This window comes from Loxodonta africana, chromosome 1 (assembly GCF_030014295.1).
Source record: "Loxodonta africana isolate mLoxAfr1 chromosome 1, mLoxAfr1.hap2, whole genome shotgun sequence".
Classification (NCBI taxonomy): Eukaryota; Metazoa; Chordata; class Mammalia; order Proboscidea; family Elephantidae; genus Loxodonta; species Loxodonta africana.
This window is the reverse complement of record NC_087342.1, coordinates 187,297,338-187,315,025: the sequence shown is the minus strand read 5'-3', so window position 1 is coordinate 187,315,025 and position 17,688 is coordinate 187,297,338.

The window sequence follows — 17,688 nt, the reverse complement described above, 5'->3', positions numbered from 1 at the left end:
CATTGAAATGGGTAAGTTGAATTCAATCTCATAGGTTTACCATGTTATGTTGATTCATTTTTTTCCATGGCCTGTAGACCAGATTTACTTGAGAGGATATGCATAAACAAGAGGCACTAGTTAAGTAAGTATTTAGTGTGTGTCATCTATGCTCTGTATTTATTATTGCCTTTAACTTGAGGAAGAAAGGAAATGATCTTGCCGGGTGCCCTTTTTGCTTTTCTTAACTTTGAGAAAGAATGTTGCTAAATTATGACAGTGATTTTCCTGTATTTTATCATTTTCAGTTAATGCTCAATTCCCTCTCTATAAAATGGATTGCAGGGCAATTATTTGTGTTAACTAAACAAAATTTAGCTTGATTGAAGGTTGTGGTTGTTAGGTGTCATTGAGTTGGTTCCGACTCATATCGACCCCATGTGCAAAAGAATGAAACACTGCCCAGTCCTGAGCCATCCTCACAATTGTTGCTATGTTTGAGCCCATTGTTTCAGCCACTGTGTCAATCCATCTCGTTGAGGGGCTCCCTATTTTTCACTGATCCTCTACCAAGCATGATATCCTTCTCCAGGGATTGGTGCCTCCTGATAACATGTCCAAAGTAAGTTAGAGAATCTCGCCATCCTTGCATCTAAGGAACATTCTGACTCTACTTCTTCCAAGACAGATTTGCTCGTTCTTCTGGCAGTCCATGGTATACTCAATATTCTTTGCTAACACCATAATTCAAGGGCATCAATTCTTCTTCAGTCTTCCTTATTCATTGTCCAACTTTTCCATGAATATGAAAGAACATGAAGCAATTGAAAATATCATGGCTTGAGTCAGGCATGTCTTAGTCCTTAAAATGACATTTTTGCTTTTCAACACTTTAAAGAGTTGAAAAGCAAAAATGCAGCACATTTGCCCTATGTAATACATGACTTGTTTCTTGACTGCTGCTTGCATGAGCATTGATTGTGCATCCAAGTAAAATAAAATCCTTGACAACTTCAATCTTTTCTCTGTTTATCATGATGTTGCTCATTGGTCCAGTTGTGAGGATTTTTGTTGTCTTTATGTTGAGGTGTAATCTATACCGAAGGCTGTAGTCTTTGATCTTCATCAGTAAGTGCTTCAAGTCCTCTTTGCTTTCAGCAAGCAAGGCTGTATCATCTGCGTATGAAGGAAGAAGAGCCTTCCTTCAATCTTGATGCCAAGTTCTTCTTCATACATTGCAGCTTCTCAGATTATTTACTCAGCATACAGATTGAATAGGTATGGTGAAAGGATACAACCCCGATGCACACTGTTATGGACTGAATTGTTTCTCCCCAAAACATCTGTCAACCTGGCTAGGTCATGATTCCCAGCATTGTATGATTGTATACCATTTTATCATTTGGTAAGATTTTCCTATGTGTTGTAAATCCTATCTCTATGATGGATTAGTGCAGGTATATTGATGAGATCTACAAGATTAGATAGTGTCTTTGCCAACTTCTTTTCAGATATAAAATAGGCAAGCGAGCAGAGAGAGAGCAGGACCTCATACCATCAAGAATGAAGAACAGGAGCGTGCTTCCTTTGAACCCTGGGTCCCTGAGCTGAGAAGCTCCTCAACCAGGGGAATATTGATGACAAGGACCTTCCTCCAGAGCCAAGAAGAGATGATTCCCTGAATTTGGACCTGTAGCCTACTACACTGTGAGAGAATAAACTTCTGTTTGTTGAAGCCATCCACTTGTATTTCTGTTATAGCAGCACTAGATAACCAAGACACACACCTTTCCTGATTTTAAACCACGCAGTATCCCCTTGGTCTGTGTACAGATTCCTCACGAGCACAGTTAAGTGTTCTGGAATTCCCATTCTTCACAGTGTTATCCATAATTTGTTATGAGCCACACAGCCGAATGTCTTTGCATAGTCAATAAAACATAGGTAAACATCTTTCTGGTATTCTCTGCTTTCAGCCAAGATCCATCTGACATCAGCAATGATATCTCTTGTTCCACGTCCTCTGCTGAATCTGGCTCGAATCTCTGGCAGTTCTCTGTCAATGTGCTGCTCAATTGCTTTTAAATTATCTTCAACAAAATTTTACTTGAGTGTGATATTAACGCCAATGTTCATTAATTTCTGCATTCTGTTGGATCACCTTTCTTTGGAATGGGCACAAATACGCATCTCTTCCAATAGGTTGGCCAGGAAACTGTCTTCCAAATTTCTTGGCATAGTGCTGTATGTTTGTTGAAACACTTCAATTGGTATTCTGTTAGTTCCCGGAGCCTTGTTTTTCACCAATGCCTTCAGGGCAGCTTGGCCTTTTTCCTTTACCACCGTTGGTTCTTGATCATATGCTACCTCCAGAAATGGTTGAACATCAATCAATTCTTTTTGGTACAGTTACTCTGTGCATACGTTCCATCTCCTGATGCTTCCTATGATGTTCAATTTTCTACCAATAGAATCCTTCAATATTGCAACTCAAGGCTTGCTTTTTTAATTTGTTTTTTTCAGCTAGAACCCTTTATATTTGCTCTAGGCATCTCCATGAATTGCAAAGTTAGCATTTTTTTTCAAGAAGTTCTTTGACCAGCTAGTGCTGGAAGTGAAGGTGTCAAAATACTATCTTTTTAACAATTTTTGTTGATTTGTACTTTTCAACATATACGTTGCAATTTGTAGTTTTTTATTAACTTTAAAAAATATTTTTATATATTTTAATTTTATAGATGTTTTAGGTTTACAGAAAAAGCCATCTTTTTTAAATCTCTCGGAATATTTTTTACTCAGCTGGAAATATGAACAATAGAAAAACTTCACAAAACTTTCATAGGAGTTTGAAATTTGAGGGGCTTAGGTAACTCAGATATATGTCCAAATGTACCAGTGCTTGACAAATTTAAGCCCTTTTCTTCTTTTTCTCTTTATTGTAGCAGTTAAAGAAAATCTGTTCAACCTCTGGGCAGGGTCTTGCTTTCTTTCATACCTATGAGCTGGAAATCAGAAAAAGAAACATTTCCTATGAAATACATTCTTGAAAGATGTTTGTGAAAACACTTTTTCATGATAGTATTAATGTTTTAGAGACAATATCCATAAGAAAGGTAAGCAAGCTTTGTCGGAGTGTGTGTGTGTAGGGGGGTAAGAGTGGGAGGCTAGTATGACATGCATGATACTGTCCTTTCTGGTTTATTTCACAATGCTATGCTCTGCTAAAACAATGTTCACCTTGATTTCGGGTTCCTCATCTTGTCTTCCTCTTCCTGGCTTGGCTTTAACTTTTAAACTAAAAATAAAAATACATGAAAGCAGAGAACAATTTTTACAAGCAAATGTCTTACAAGAAATAACTCTAGTCTCAAAAAGTTTTATCTTTTTTGATTTGTTGCAATTTGAAATGTAATAAAAATATAAGGCAAGGCTTAACATAATGTCCCTTAATCTAAATCCAGCACTTTTCTGCCTACCTTCATCAATGTAACTTTCAAATTTTCTATTTAGAATTTAAAATCTTAGCACTGAAGTATATTCTAGAATTCCCCTGACAAGTTTTGCACAGGGACAGAGACTGCACGTAGGAAACTTGGCAGCAATTCTAATGTCACCAAATTAGATAATGTGTGACAGAATGCCCCATTTTCCAACAAATGCCATTTTTAACAAATACCATATTTGAAGAGAATCCACGGAAATGTGAAGTATAATATTCCATATCAGATCTAAGATTTTACATATATACACATATATAAAAAAAAATATTCTGCAAACTTTTAGTTTCAAATATGTTTTATAGGCTAGCATTTAAACATATCTTGGGTACTTAATATCAAGTTTTGGAAAATCATGTGGTGAGGTTTAACTTTTCCCAGTGAATTTGTAGTCTGTAAACACTGACTGAACTACCAAGAAAATGTTCTGTTTCTTTGGAATGTAATATATTTTTAAATCAAAGACTTATTTAAGAAAAACATGATACCCTTCTCCTCACAGAGAGGGAAAAAAATCTTACAGTCACTGACATGTGGGCAACATTAAGACAATAATATTAGTAATCTCTTAACATGCTAACTTAATATTTGATCATTTTCTGCAAGGAATGGAAGTGTCTGCTTTATAAAAATTTATGTAAACAGACTGATCTTATAATTTACATATTTTGTATACTAGAGAGAAGTTGAAATGGTCTATGAAACTTGTTAAGTCTTTCGAAACTAGCAATTTTTTGGCTAAAAAACAATATCCACTTGAGACCATTCCTTCCAACTGAGTCACTAATTCAAGGGACGAGCATGGTGTTTAAATGCCAGTGAAGACGTAGCCCTCTGATTGTGATCCTTATTTTCATCATACATATTCATGTTTTGAATACTTGCATTGTTTTAAAATACAAACCATGTTTATTTATCTCTATCCAAGAACTCCTTATATACAAATACTATGTCCGATTCATCTTTATATTTCACCAAGGCTCTAGAGGTGCAAAACCCAGTGTCCATTGAATTAAATTCCTCTAATGTAGCCTTTCTTCTCTACTTACAACTTCACCTTGTAACTTCTACTTTGCTTTCTTTGTTGTGTGTCTCTGCATTAGATCACAGTTTACTAATATCTGTACTACTTAACAGCAATGGGCCAGTACAATAGTGGTTTACTCGATCCTAAGCCTGAAGTGAATAAGCAGCAAAAAATTAGAAAGCTCCAGAAAGGGCTAGGAGGCAAAAAAAAAAAAAAAAAAGTGCTGTCAGGGACTTTTCTGTTTATTGAGGAATTTGGTGCAACAGAAGAGAACACAGGTTTTTCAGTAAGATGGTCTGATTTTCAAATTTCTATTATTTCTGAAGAAAAGAGACAACTTCTCACTGGCTTTTGGTCTGTCATCTGTAAAATGGGAATAACAATGTTCACACTTCGATGTCAAATGTCTAGTCTTAGGGAAGATAAAATAAGATATTGCATATACAGCATTCACAACACTAAACACACAAATGGTAGCTATTAAAATTTGTAACAGAACGATTATGGTGTTACACAATAACAGATTTCCTTTAGGTCAGATTTCTAGCTGTGAGTGACTCACTGTGGAAAAAGAAGTTTGAAGTGCCCCCTTTCACTTCAGCGATATGTGAAGAAGGCGGATCCCATCCAACTGTCAAAGAGAACACAGCTGAGAGTGCTTCCCCATTATACGGAGCAACTCCTTGCTGCCTCCAGGCTTGGTGAGCTGTATCAGAGGCTGCATTTCTGATAAGCATGTTAAAAGAAAACAGCATCTCTTAGAAATCAAAATAAAGCCTTTAGAAATTCCTCTGATAAAAGACAAAGGGTCACATAGGATTTTAAAGGAAAAGAGCCTTCCTAAACTAAAATGATACTGTATTACCAAAAAAAAAAGAAAAATGGAGAGACAAAAATTCATTAATTGAATAGAAACCATAAGAAATCTTAGACAAAGGATAATTAAAAGTACAATTAAGTTCCAGGAGGTAGAACTTAATTTCCCTTCCCCTATCTTGGACATCCACCAGTCTTCTGTTAGTTTGCCCTACTCTGGTGGCTTGACTGTTGCTGTGATGCTGGAAGCAATGCCACCGGTATTTCAAATACCAGCAGGGTCAACCATGGTAGACAGATTTCAGTGGAGCTTCCAGACTAAGACGGACTAGGAGAAAGGACATGGAAAACTACTTCTAAAAAAACTGGCCAGTGAAAACCTTATGAATAGCAGCAGAACATTGTCTGATATAGCTCCAGAAGATGAGTCCCTCAGGTTGGAAGGCACTCAAAATAAGACTTGAAAATCGCTGCTTCCTCAAAGTAGAGCCAACATTAACGACATGGATGGAGTAAAGCATTCAGGACCTTCATTTGCTGATGTGGCATGACTCAAAACAAAAAGAAAGAGTTGCAAACATCCATTAATAATCAGAAAATGGAGTGCAAGAAGTATGAATCTAGGAAGATTGGAAGTCATCAAAAAAGAAATGGAATGTATAAAGATCAATATCCTAGGCATTAAAGAGCTCAAAAGGACAGGTATTGGCCATCTTGAATCACACAATCATGTGGTCTACTATGCCGGGAATGACAAAATGAAAAGGAAGGGCTTCACATTCATCATCAAAAAGAACATTCCAAGATCTATCCTGAAGTACAATGCTGTCAATGATAGGGTAATATCCATATGCCTACAAGGAAGACCAGTTAGCACAACTATTATTCAAATTTATGCACCAAGCACTAATGCCAAAGATAAAGAAACTGAAGTTTTTTTTCACCAAATTCCCCAGTCTGAAATTGATCAAACATGCAATTAAGATGCGTTGATAAATACTGGTGATTAGAATTCGAGAGAAACAAAGAAGAAGGATCTGAAGCTGGAAAATATGGCTTTGGTGATAGAAACAACAATTTTGCAAGACCAATGACTTACTCATTGCAAATACCTTTTTTCAACAACATAAATGGCATCTATACATGTGGTCTTGCTTGATGGAATACACAGGAATCAAATCAGCTACATCTGTGAAAGAGTTGATGGAGGAGCTCAATATCATTCGTCAGAACAAGGCCAGGAGCTGACTGCTGAATAGACCATCAATTATCCATATGCAAGTTCCAGTTGAAGCTGAAGAAAATTAAAACAGCCTGCAACCCTGAGGATATCCCACCTGAGTTTAGAAACCATCTTAAGAATAGATTTCATGCATTGCTGTATTGAAGGATTCCATGGGCAAAATATTGACCAGCTCAGGAAGCATCAAAAGAAGATGGAAGGAATACACACAGTCACTGTACCAAAAAGAGCTGGTCAATGTTAAACCATTTTAGGAGGTAGCACATGATCAAGAACTGACAGTATTGAAGGAAGAAATCCAAGGTACACAGAAGAGATTGGTGAGAAAAGAAGCTCCAGGAATTGACAGAATACCAACTGAGATGTTTCAACAAATAGAAGCAATGCTGGAAGTGCTCACTCATCGATGCCAAAAAATTTGTAAGAACAACTGGAATATGGCCAACCCAATGGAAGAGATTCATATTTGTGCCATTTACAAAGAAAAGTGGCCCAACAGAGTGCAGAAATTATTGAACAACAGCATTAATATCACATGCAAGTACAATCCTGCCAGAGATAATTCAGAAGCAGTTGCAGCAGCATATTGACAGGGAACTGTCAGAGATTCAGGCCAGATGTAGAAAAGGACGTGGAACAAGGGATATCATTGCTAGTGTCAGATGGATCTTGGCTGAAAGCCGGGAATACCAGAAAGATGTTTGCCTATGTTTTACTGATTACACAAAGGCATTCGACTGTGTGGACCATAACAAATTATGGCTAATATTGAGAAGAATGGGAATTCCAGAACACTTAATTGTGCCCATGAGGAACATGTACATAGGCCACAAACTGCACGAGGGAATACTATGTGGTTTAAAATCAGGAAAGCTGTGCATCAGGCTGTATCCTTTCACTACACTTATTCAATTTGTATGCTGAGCAAATAATCTGAGAAGCTGGACTGTATGAAGATGAACATAGCATCAGGATTGGGGAAAAGCTCATTAACAACCTGTGATACACAGATGACATGACCTTGCTTGCTGAAAATGAAGAGGACTTGAAGCACTTACTGATGAAGATCAAAGACTACAGCCTTCAGTATGGATTACACCTTAAAATAAAGAAATAAAAAATTCTCACAACTTGACCAATAAGCAACATCATGATAAACAGAGAAAAGATTGAGGGACTTCATTTTACTTGATCCACATGTAATGCTCATGGAAGCAGCAGACAAGAAATCAAATCATGTATTGGATTGGGCAAATCTGCTGCAAAAAATCTCTTTAAACTGTTGAAAAACAAAGATGTCACTTTGAGGACTAAGGTGCTCCTGACCCAAGCCGTAGTATTGTCAATTGCCTCGTATGCATGCAAAAACTAGACAATGAATAAAGAAGACTGAAGAATAATTGATACCTTCGAATTACCGTGTTGGTGAAGAGTATTGAATATCCCATGGACTGCCAGAAGAATGAAGAAATCTGTCTTGGAAGAAGTAGTGCCAGAATGCTCCTTAGAAGCAAGGATGCTGAGGTTTCATATCATGTACTTTCAACATACTATCAAGAGGGACCAGTCCCTGGAGAAGGACATCATGCTTGATAAACTAAAGGGTCAATGACAGAGAGGAAGACTCTCAGTGAGATGGACTGACACAGTGGCTGTAATGATAGGCTCAAGCATAGCAATAATTGTGAGGAAGGCACAGGGCTGGAGAGTGTTTTCTTCTGTTGCACATGGGGTCATTACAAGTCAGAACTGACTCTATAGCACCTAACAACAACAACCAATCTTGAACATAGGCTGCTTTTAATAACTTGCTTCCAAAAAAGAGAGTACTTAAAGTAACTTTACAATGAGGAAATTTGGAAACCGCTACTTCAGCCAGATGATCAAGGTTAACATCAGCAGTGACAAGTCATGGTGATTACATATACCTCTGCTACAGTGTAATAGAGTCGCTCTGAGTCAGAATTGACTTGACTGCTTTGGTTTGGCTTTTTATAATGTGACGAGCAAGAGCACTGACCTTTGTGGTGTTCTTCCGCAAAATCTATAATTTCAATCTAACCATGAGAAAAACATCAGAAAAGCCCACATTAAGGGACACTCTACAAAATATTTGATCATTTTTCCTCAAAATTGTCAAGGTCATGAAAAACAAAGAAAGACTAAGACATTATTATAGACCAGAGGAGATTGAAAAGACATGACAAATAAATATAATGTTGCATTCTGGATGGGAGCCTGAAACAGAAAAGCGACATTAATGATGAAAGTGGTGAAACCTGAACACCATCTGGGGCTTAATTAGGAATGATGTACTGATGTTGGTTTCTTAGTGTGACAAATGTACCATGATAATGTAAGATGTTAGTAATAGGGGAAACGGGTGAGGGATACAAGGGACTGTCTGTATTATCTTTACAGCTTTTCTATAAAAGCAATACTACTCTCCCCCACATGTCTGTCAGTTTGTTGTACTGTGGGGGCTTGTGTGTTGCTGTGATCCTGGAAGCTATGCCACTGGTATTCAGATACCAGCAGGGTCAGCCATGGAGGACAGGTTTCAGCTGAGCTTCCAGACAAAGACAGACTAGGAAGAAGGACCAAGCAGTCTACTTCTGGAAAGCATTAGCCAGTGAAAACCTTATGAATAATAATAAAAAAAAGCAGCAGAAAATTGTCTGATATAGTGCTGGAAGATGAGCCCCCCAGGTTGGAAGGCACTCAAAAGATGACTGGGGAAGAGCTGCCTCCTCAAAGTAGAGTCGACCTTAATGATGTGGATGGAGTAAAGCTTTTGGGACCTTCATTTGCTGATGTGGAACGACTCAAAATGAGAAGAAACAGCTGCAAACATCCATTAATAATTGGAACATAGAATGTACGAAGTATGAATCTAGGAAAATTGGAAATTGTCAAAATTGAAATGGAACACATAAACATCGATATCCTAGGCATTAGTGAGCTGAAATGGACTGGTATTGGCCATTTTGAATCGGACAATCATATAGTCTACTATGCTGGGAATGACAACTTGAAGAGGAATGGTGTCGCATTCATCATCAAAAAGAACGTTTCAAGATCTATCCTGAAGTACAACGCTGTCAGTGATAGGATAATATCCATATGCCTACAAGGAAGACCAGTTAATACGACTATTATTCAAATTTATGCACCAACCACTAGGGCCAAAGATGAAGAAATAGAAGATTTTTATCAGCTGCTGCAGTCTGAAATTGACTGAACATGCAATCAAGATGCATTGATAATTACTGGCAATTGGAATGCGAAAGTCGGAAACAAAGAAGAAGGACCAGTAGTTGGAAAACATGGCCTTGGTGGTAGAAACAATGCTGGAGATCAAATGATAGAATTTTGCAAGACCAACGACTTCTTCATTGCAAATACCTTCTTTCACCAACATAAACGGTGACTATACACATGGACCTTGCCAGATGGAACACACAGAAATCAAATTGACTACATCTGTGGAAAGAGATGATGGAAAAGCTCAATATCATCAGTCAGAACAAGGCCAGGGGCCGACTGTGGAGCAGACCATCAATTGCTCATATGCAAGTTCAAGCTGAAACTGAAGAAAACAAGAGCAAGTCCACCAGAACCAAAATATGACCTTGAGTACATCCCACCTGAATTTAGAAACCATCTCAAGAATAGATTTGACACATTGAACACTAGTGACCGAAGACCAGGCGAGTTGTGGAATGACAACAAGGACATCATCCATGAAGAAAGCAAGAGGTCACTGAAAAGACAGGAAAGAAAGAAAAGACCAAGATGGATGTCAGAGGAGACTCTGAAACTTGCTCTTGAGCATCGAGCAGCTAAAGCAAAAGGAAGAATTGATGAAGTAAAAGAACTGAACAGAAGATTTCAAAGGGCCTCTCAAGAAGACAAAGTAAAGTATTATAATGACATATGCAAAGAGCTGGAGATGGAAAACCAAAAGGGAAGAACACGCTTGGCGCTTCTCAAGCTGAAAGAACTGAAGAAAAAATTCAAGCCTCAAGTTGTAATAGTGAAAGATTCCATGGGGAAAATATTAAATGATGCAGGAAGCATCAAAAGAAGATGGAAGGAATACACAGAGTCATTATACCAAAAAGAATTAGTCGATATTGAACCATTTCAAGAGGTGGCATATGATCAGGAACCGATGGTACTGAAAGAAGAAGCTTAAGCTGCTCTGAAGGCATTGGCGAAAAACAAGGCTCCAGGAATCGATGGAATACCAATTGAGATGTTTCAACAAACAGATGCAGCACTGGAGGTGCTCACTTGTCTATGCCAAGAAATATGGAAGACAGCTTCCTGGCCAACTGACTGGAAGAGATCCATATTTTTGCCTATTCCCAAGAAAGGTGATCCAACCAAATGTGGAAATTATAGAACACTATCATTAATATCACACACAAGCAAAATTTTGCTGAAGATTATTCAAAAACGGCTGCAGCAGTATACTGACAGGGAACTGCCAGAAATTCAGGCTGGTTTCAGAAGAGGACGTGGAACCAGGGATATCATTGCTGATGTCAGATGGATCCTGGCTGAAACCAGAGAATACCAGAAGGATGTTTACCTGTATTTTATTGACTATAAAAAGGCATTCAACTCTGTGAATCATAACAAACTATGGATAACACTGCTAAGAATGGGAATTCCAGAACACAATTGTGCTCATGAAGATCCTTTACATAGATCAAGAGGCAGTTGTTCGGACAGAACAAAGGGATACTGATTGGTTTAAAGTCAGGAAAGGTGTGCATCAGGGTTGTATTCTTTCACCATACCTATTTAATCTGTATGCTGAACAAATAATCCGAGAAGCTGGACTATATGAAGAAGAACGGGGCATCAGGATTGGAGGAAGACTCATTAACAACCTACGTTATGCAGATGACATAACCTTGCTTGCTGAAAGTGAAAAGGACTTGCAGCACTTACTAATGAAGATCAAAGACCACAGCCTTCAGTACGGATTACACCTCAACATAAAGGAAACAAAAATCCTCACAACTGGACGAATGAACAACATCATGATAAACAGAGAAAAGATTGAAGTTGTCAAGGATTTCATTTTACTTGGATCCACAATCAACAACCATGGAAGCAACAGTCAAGAAATCAAAAGACACATTGCATTGGGCAAATCTGCTGCAAAAGGCCTCTTCAAAGTGCTGAAGAACAAAGATGTCACTCTGAAGGCTAAGGTGCGCCTGACCCAAGCCATGGCATTTTCAATCACATCATATGCATGTGAAAGCTGGACAATGAATAAAGAAGACCAAAGAAGAATTGACGCCTTTGAATTGTGGTGTTGGTGAAGAATATTGAATATACCATTGACTGCCAAAAGAACGAACAGATCTGTCTTGGACTAAGTGCGGCCAGAATGCTCCTTAGATGAAGGATGGCGAGACTGCGTCTTACATACTTTGGACATGTTGTCAGGAGGGATCAGTCCCTGGAGAAGGGCATCATGCTTGGCAGAGTACAGGGTCAGCGGAAAAGAGGAAGACCCTCAACGAGGTGGATTGACACAGTGGCTGCAACAATGAGCTCAAGCATAACAACGATTGTAAGGGTGGCGCAGGACCGGGCAGCGTTTCGTTCTGTTGTGCATAGGGTCACTGAGTCAGAGCCGACTCGACAGCACCTAACAACAACAATACTACTCTAAAATTAAAAGATTATTTTTAAAAAGAAAAATATTTATCAGGACAGTATTTTATGTGTTGAAAAATGTACAATCCACAAGAAAGTTACAATAGTCATGACAAATATGAGCCTATTATGAAGACATATAGCATCAAACTATAAGCCAAAATTTAGAAATACAGATAAATGGGTAAAAAATACAATTGTAGTGGAGAACTTTAATACTCCTTTATCAGTCTCTGATCTCAAGTCAACAAAATTAAAAGTGAAGGAATTTCATTTCTAAAATTGAAGATAGATACAATTAAACACTTAATACAGTTGAATTAAGGTACTCTATTAAAGTTTGTGCAATAGATAGTCATATAACAGGACAGAAAGAAAACTATATGTTTCCCAAAATTGAAAGTGAATAGACCAAATTAGCTGACTTCAATAAAATTAAACCACAAAACATGAATAAAATACTACTAAAAATGTTTTTCATGTTTTAAAATGTTCTCTGGAAAAAAAAAGAATTAAAAAAATTATCAAGGTAGTAACGCAGGTTGTTTTGAAAATTAAAACAATGGAAACATTATATAAGAAAACTTATGGTATGTGGCCAAAGTTGCATTTTAACAAGAACTCAGTTTTAAATATAGTACCTATTGTTTTTAATTTTGAAAGGTTTAAAAAATATAAATGTATCAGCCATGCATTCAACTCTAAAAGACAGGGAAAAAATATAGGATAAACCCAAGGAAAGAAAATGACAGATATTAAAAAGGAAATCCAACACTGGAAATACAACCAGATTTTCATATTAAAAAGAATAGTCCGGCTTCAGTATGGAAAACGGAAGATCACTAAGGAAAATACTGTAATAATTCAGGCACTAGGAAAACCACTGTAATAATTCAGGCAAGAAAATATTATAGTTTGAAGGGAGGTTGTTACAGTGAAGATGGAGAAAACTGTATGGAATAGGAATTAGAAGAATATAACCAAACCTGTGCAGTCACAAAAAAATTAAAAGGCAAAGACAAACTGGGTCATGTGTATATGCAATGAATATCATAGACTAAGATCTGATGTCCTTAATATCTAAAATGCTCTTACAGATAAAATGAAAATTATTAATATTCAGAAGAAAAGCGGCAAAAGAGTGCACATATATTACCCAATGAAACACAGAAGTTCCATTAAAAATTATCAGTGACTTTCAAATTAAATAAAAAAAGGAAATATCTTTATTAAACCAATCACAATTGGAAAACAGCCTTTTTTTAAAATAATTTTTATTGTGCCTTAAGTGAAAGTTTACAAATCAAGTCAGTCTCTCACACAAAAAACCATATATACCTTGCTACACATTCCCAATTACTCTCCCCCTAACGAGACAGCCCACTCTCTCCCTCCACTCTCTCTTTTCGTGTCCATTTCGCCAGCTTCTAACCCCCTCCACCCTCTCATTTCCCCTCTAGGCAGGAGATGCCAACCTAGTCTCAAGTGTCCACCTGATCCAAGAAGCTCACTCCTCACCAGCATCCCTCTCCAACCCATTGTCCAGTCCAATCCATGTCTGAAGAGCTGGCTTTGGGAATGGTTCCTGTCCTGGGCCAACAGTAGGTCTGGGGGCCATGACCACCGGGGTCCTTCTAGTCTCAGTCAGACCATTAAGTCTGTTTTTATAAGAATTTGGGGTCTGCACCCCACTGCTGTCCCGCTCCCTCAGGGGTTCTCTGTTGTGTTCCCTATCAGTGCAGTCATCAGTTGTAGCTGGGCACCGTCTAGTTCTTCTGGTCTCAGGATGATGTAGTCGCTGGTTCATGTGGCCCTTTCTGTCTCTTGGGCTTGTAATCGCCTTGTATCCTTGGTGTTCTTCATTCTCCTTTGATCCAGGTGGGTTGAGACCAACTGACGCATCTTAGATGGCTGCTTGCTAGCATTTAAGACCCCAGACGCCACTCTTCAAAGTGGGATGCAGAATGTTTTCTTAATAGATTTTATTATGCCAATTGACTTAGATGTCCCCTGAAACCGTGGTCCCCAGATCCTGCCCCTGCTAAGCTGGCCTTCAAAGCATTCAGTTTATTCAGGAAACTTCTTTGCTTTTGGTTTAGTCCAGTTGTGCTGACCTCTCCTGTATCGTGTGCTGTCTTTCCCTTCACCTAAAGTAGTTCTTATCTACCATCTAATTAATGAATACTTCTCTCTCACCCTCCCTCCCTCCCTCCCTCCTCTCGTAACCACAAAAGAATGTTTTCTTCTCAGTGTAAACTATTTCTCAAGTTCTTATGACAGTGGTCTTATACAATATTTGTCCTTTTGCAACTGACTAATTTCACTCAGCATAATGCCTTCCAGGTTCCTCTATGTTATGAAATGTTTCGCAGATTCCTCAATGTTCTTTATCAATGTGTAGTATTCCATTGTGTGAATATACCATAATTTATTTATCCATTCATCCGTTGTTGGGCACCTTGGTTGCTTCCATCTTTTTGCTATTGTAAACAGTGCTGCAATAAACATGGGTGTGCATATATCTGTTCATGAATACAGCCTTTTAAAGTACAAAACACAAAACTAATAAGGATGAGGTTAGATTGGTACTCCCACATACTACTAGTGGGGTTGTGTTTGATACTAGAGGGCAATGTTTCGGCAATATGCAGAGTAAGCATTTAGAAAGTTTATTTACTTGATAATTCCATTCCTAAAAACATATCCTAAAAAATAAATTTAGAGAAGTAGTTAAACATTTATGTACAAGAATGTTAACTGAAACACCATTTTTGTACAAAGATGTTAACTGATGCATCATTTCTAATCAAGAAAAACTGTGGACAGCCAACATGTCCAACAATAAAGGAATGGTTAAGTAAATTATGAGACAGAACGGGATGAAGAATTTAAAAGCAAATAACAGTTAGCCTTTAATAAAATAGAAATGCAATCACAATAAGACGCTAATTGAGAAAAGCAAGACTTAAAACTATGGAAAATATGATTCTGATTCATTTGAAATATAAACCCAAAACCCAGTGCCGTCGAAAAATATATACATATTAAAATTCAGAAGGAACTACATCAAAATGTTCACACCATTTATCTCTGTGTGATCCAGTTATGGGTGCCTTTTATTTTCTCCTTTATTCAACTAGCTTTTTCTTTCTTTTTCCACCCACAAGAAGCACGTATGTATTAATTTAATAAACAGAAAACAATACAAATGAGCTTAAAAGCTTTTCTTTGCCCAATTGCACAGACTAAGTACTTAGTAGTAAAGGCTCTAAGGAAAAAGTGGACATGCCAGCACAGATGGCAGGATAAAAATGCAATATGGGAAGCACAGAAAAAGGATTCAGACTGAATCAAAACAAAGACAATTCCCTTAGGTGGGTGGTTTTCTAAAAATTTGGCAGAGAAACCATTTATTTAGACTAGATCTTGCCCAGAAGCATTGAAAGAAAAACAAGCAGAGCTGCTCTGGCTGAAGACAGATCCGGGGGTCTGGAGTCCTGCAGCTCACCACCCTTCACCTGAGCTCACCACCCTCCCCTGCCCCAGAGGTCCTTGGAGCGGACTCTGCAGAACCATTAGGCCTAAGAAACACAGTTTGAAAAATCAAGAAAATCATCTCCTTACATTAAAATTTATCACCAACCATTCCCTAATAAAGATGAGCTGCAAATTATCAGAATCCACCAAATAGACCTTCATGGTTTATTACACAACGAAATGTGAAGAAACATAGGCAGTTGCCATGACAGCACAGGTTGATTCATTAATTCTCCACAAATTCATTGGTCCTCTCTATTTAAACTTCAGTTAAAAACATCTTTCTAGGTGCTTACATATGTAGGTACTTGACCTGGAGGGATGTTACCTGATATTCAGAATTCTCCAGAGAAAGGAAAACAAATGTAAGTCTAAACAGGGCTGTGGCACTGAGATGGTGAAGCTGTTTTGGCCTGATCACCCTTGGCTGTGCCTTACGCTGAAGCAAAAGAATCTCTCTTATGTCTGGGCTACACTGCAGCCTGGACAGGGAAGTGTAATGATAGCAGCAATAAGAACAGCTGCTTCAGCCCAGCTGAAAGCAAAACTGAACTTAACCCAGCAACTGCAGCTGTGGCAAGCAGAGCTCCTAAGAGAAGTGAAGCATTTGGACAGATCTTACGGAATCCACTCAAAATTATTCAAGTGGCCCTTCCTCACTAGGGCACCCGCGGCTGCAACAGAGGCAAATGGGGAGATCTCCTCTGACTCTATAGGGAACAAAAGCACAAAAGCACGTTCTAGAACTCTGTTGCACAATACGTGTCTGCCACATGTGAATATTAAGCTCTTAAAATATGGCTAGTCCAAATTGAGATGTAGTATAAGTGTCAAGGAGTCCCTGGGTAGTGCAGTTAACATCCTCAGCTGCTAGCCAAAAGGTTGACGGTTTGAGTTCAACTAGAGGTGCCTCAGAAGAAAGGCCTGGGTATCTACTTCCAAAAATTCAGGCATCGAAAACGCTATGGAGTGCAGTTCTACACTGACACACATGGGGCTGCCATGAGTACGAACTGACTTGATGACAACTGGTTTGTTTTGTTTTTTTGGTATATTGTAAAAGCATACCAGGTTTCAAAGACTTAATACAGAAGAAGAATGTAAACTATCTCTTTAATAACTCTTTGTATTAATCACATGTTGACATTATGTATTTTTGACATGTTGAGTTAAAAAATATATTACTAAAATGATTTTCACTTGTTGCTTTTACCTTTTTGACTGCGACTACTAGAAAATCTAAAATTACATACATGGCTTGCGTTTTTGGCTGGCATTAAATTTCTACTGGGCAGCATTGTTATAGAACAAACAGAACAGGGGCTGCAGTTGTTATGCCTCAGCTCTTATTTGGGATATTTTTTGTGGGACGGGAAGATTCCTTGTTCTGTGAATGAAGAGAGAAACAACAGCCCTGGCCCCTGACATTCTTGATGCATCAACTAGGGTTTGAACTTCTTTCCCAATTCATGAAAGCAGGAAATACCAGTTACATTCCATAATACATGAGAGAGATGTGGACTAACCCAAAAATGCACCCAGAATGAACCTCTTCCCTTTGGCTTATGCAATGGTTAGGAACTGTGCTGAGTCCTTAGGTCAGTCTGATTGCCAACATGAAGTGGAGAAAATTATCTAAACAAATTTCAACAAAGGAATGTGAGTACTGACCATCAAAAAGAGCTTAGGAATGCTCTAGATAGTGAGAGCTGGTCTTGACTTTTATCCAGAAGTATGTCCCTTGTATTTAAATCTAAGCCTTTATGCAGAGTACTTTTCTCTAAAATTGAACATTAATCTTCTGAAACTCATGGATTCTAATGTTAACATTAAGTTATATATTTCCCTGAGAGCATCTTCACTCATCATTTAAATATATTTTGAGAGTCTGAGTAATATAATAGTGG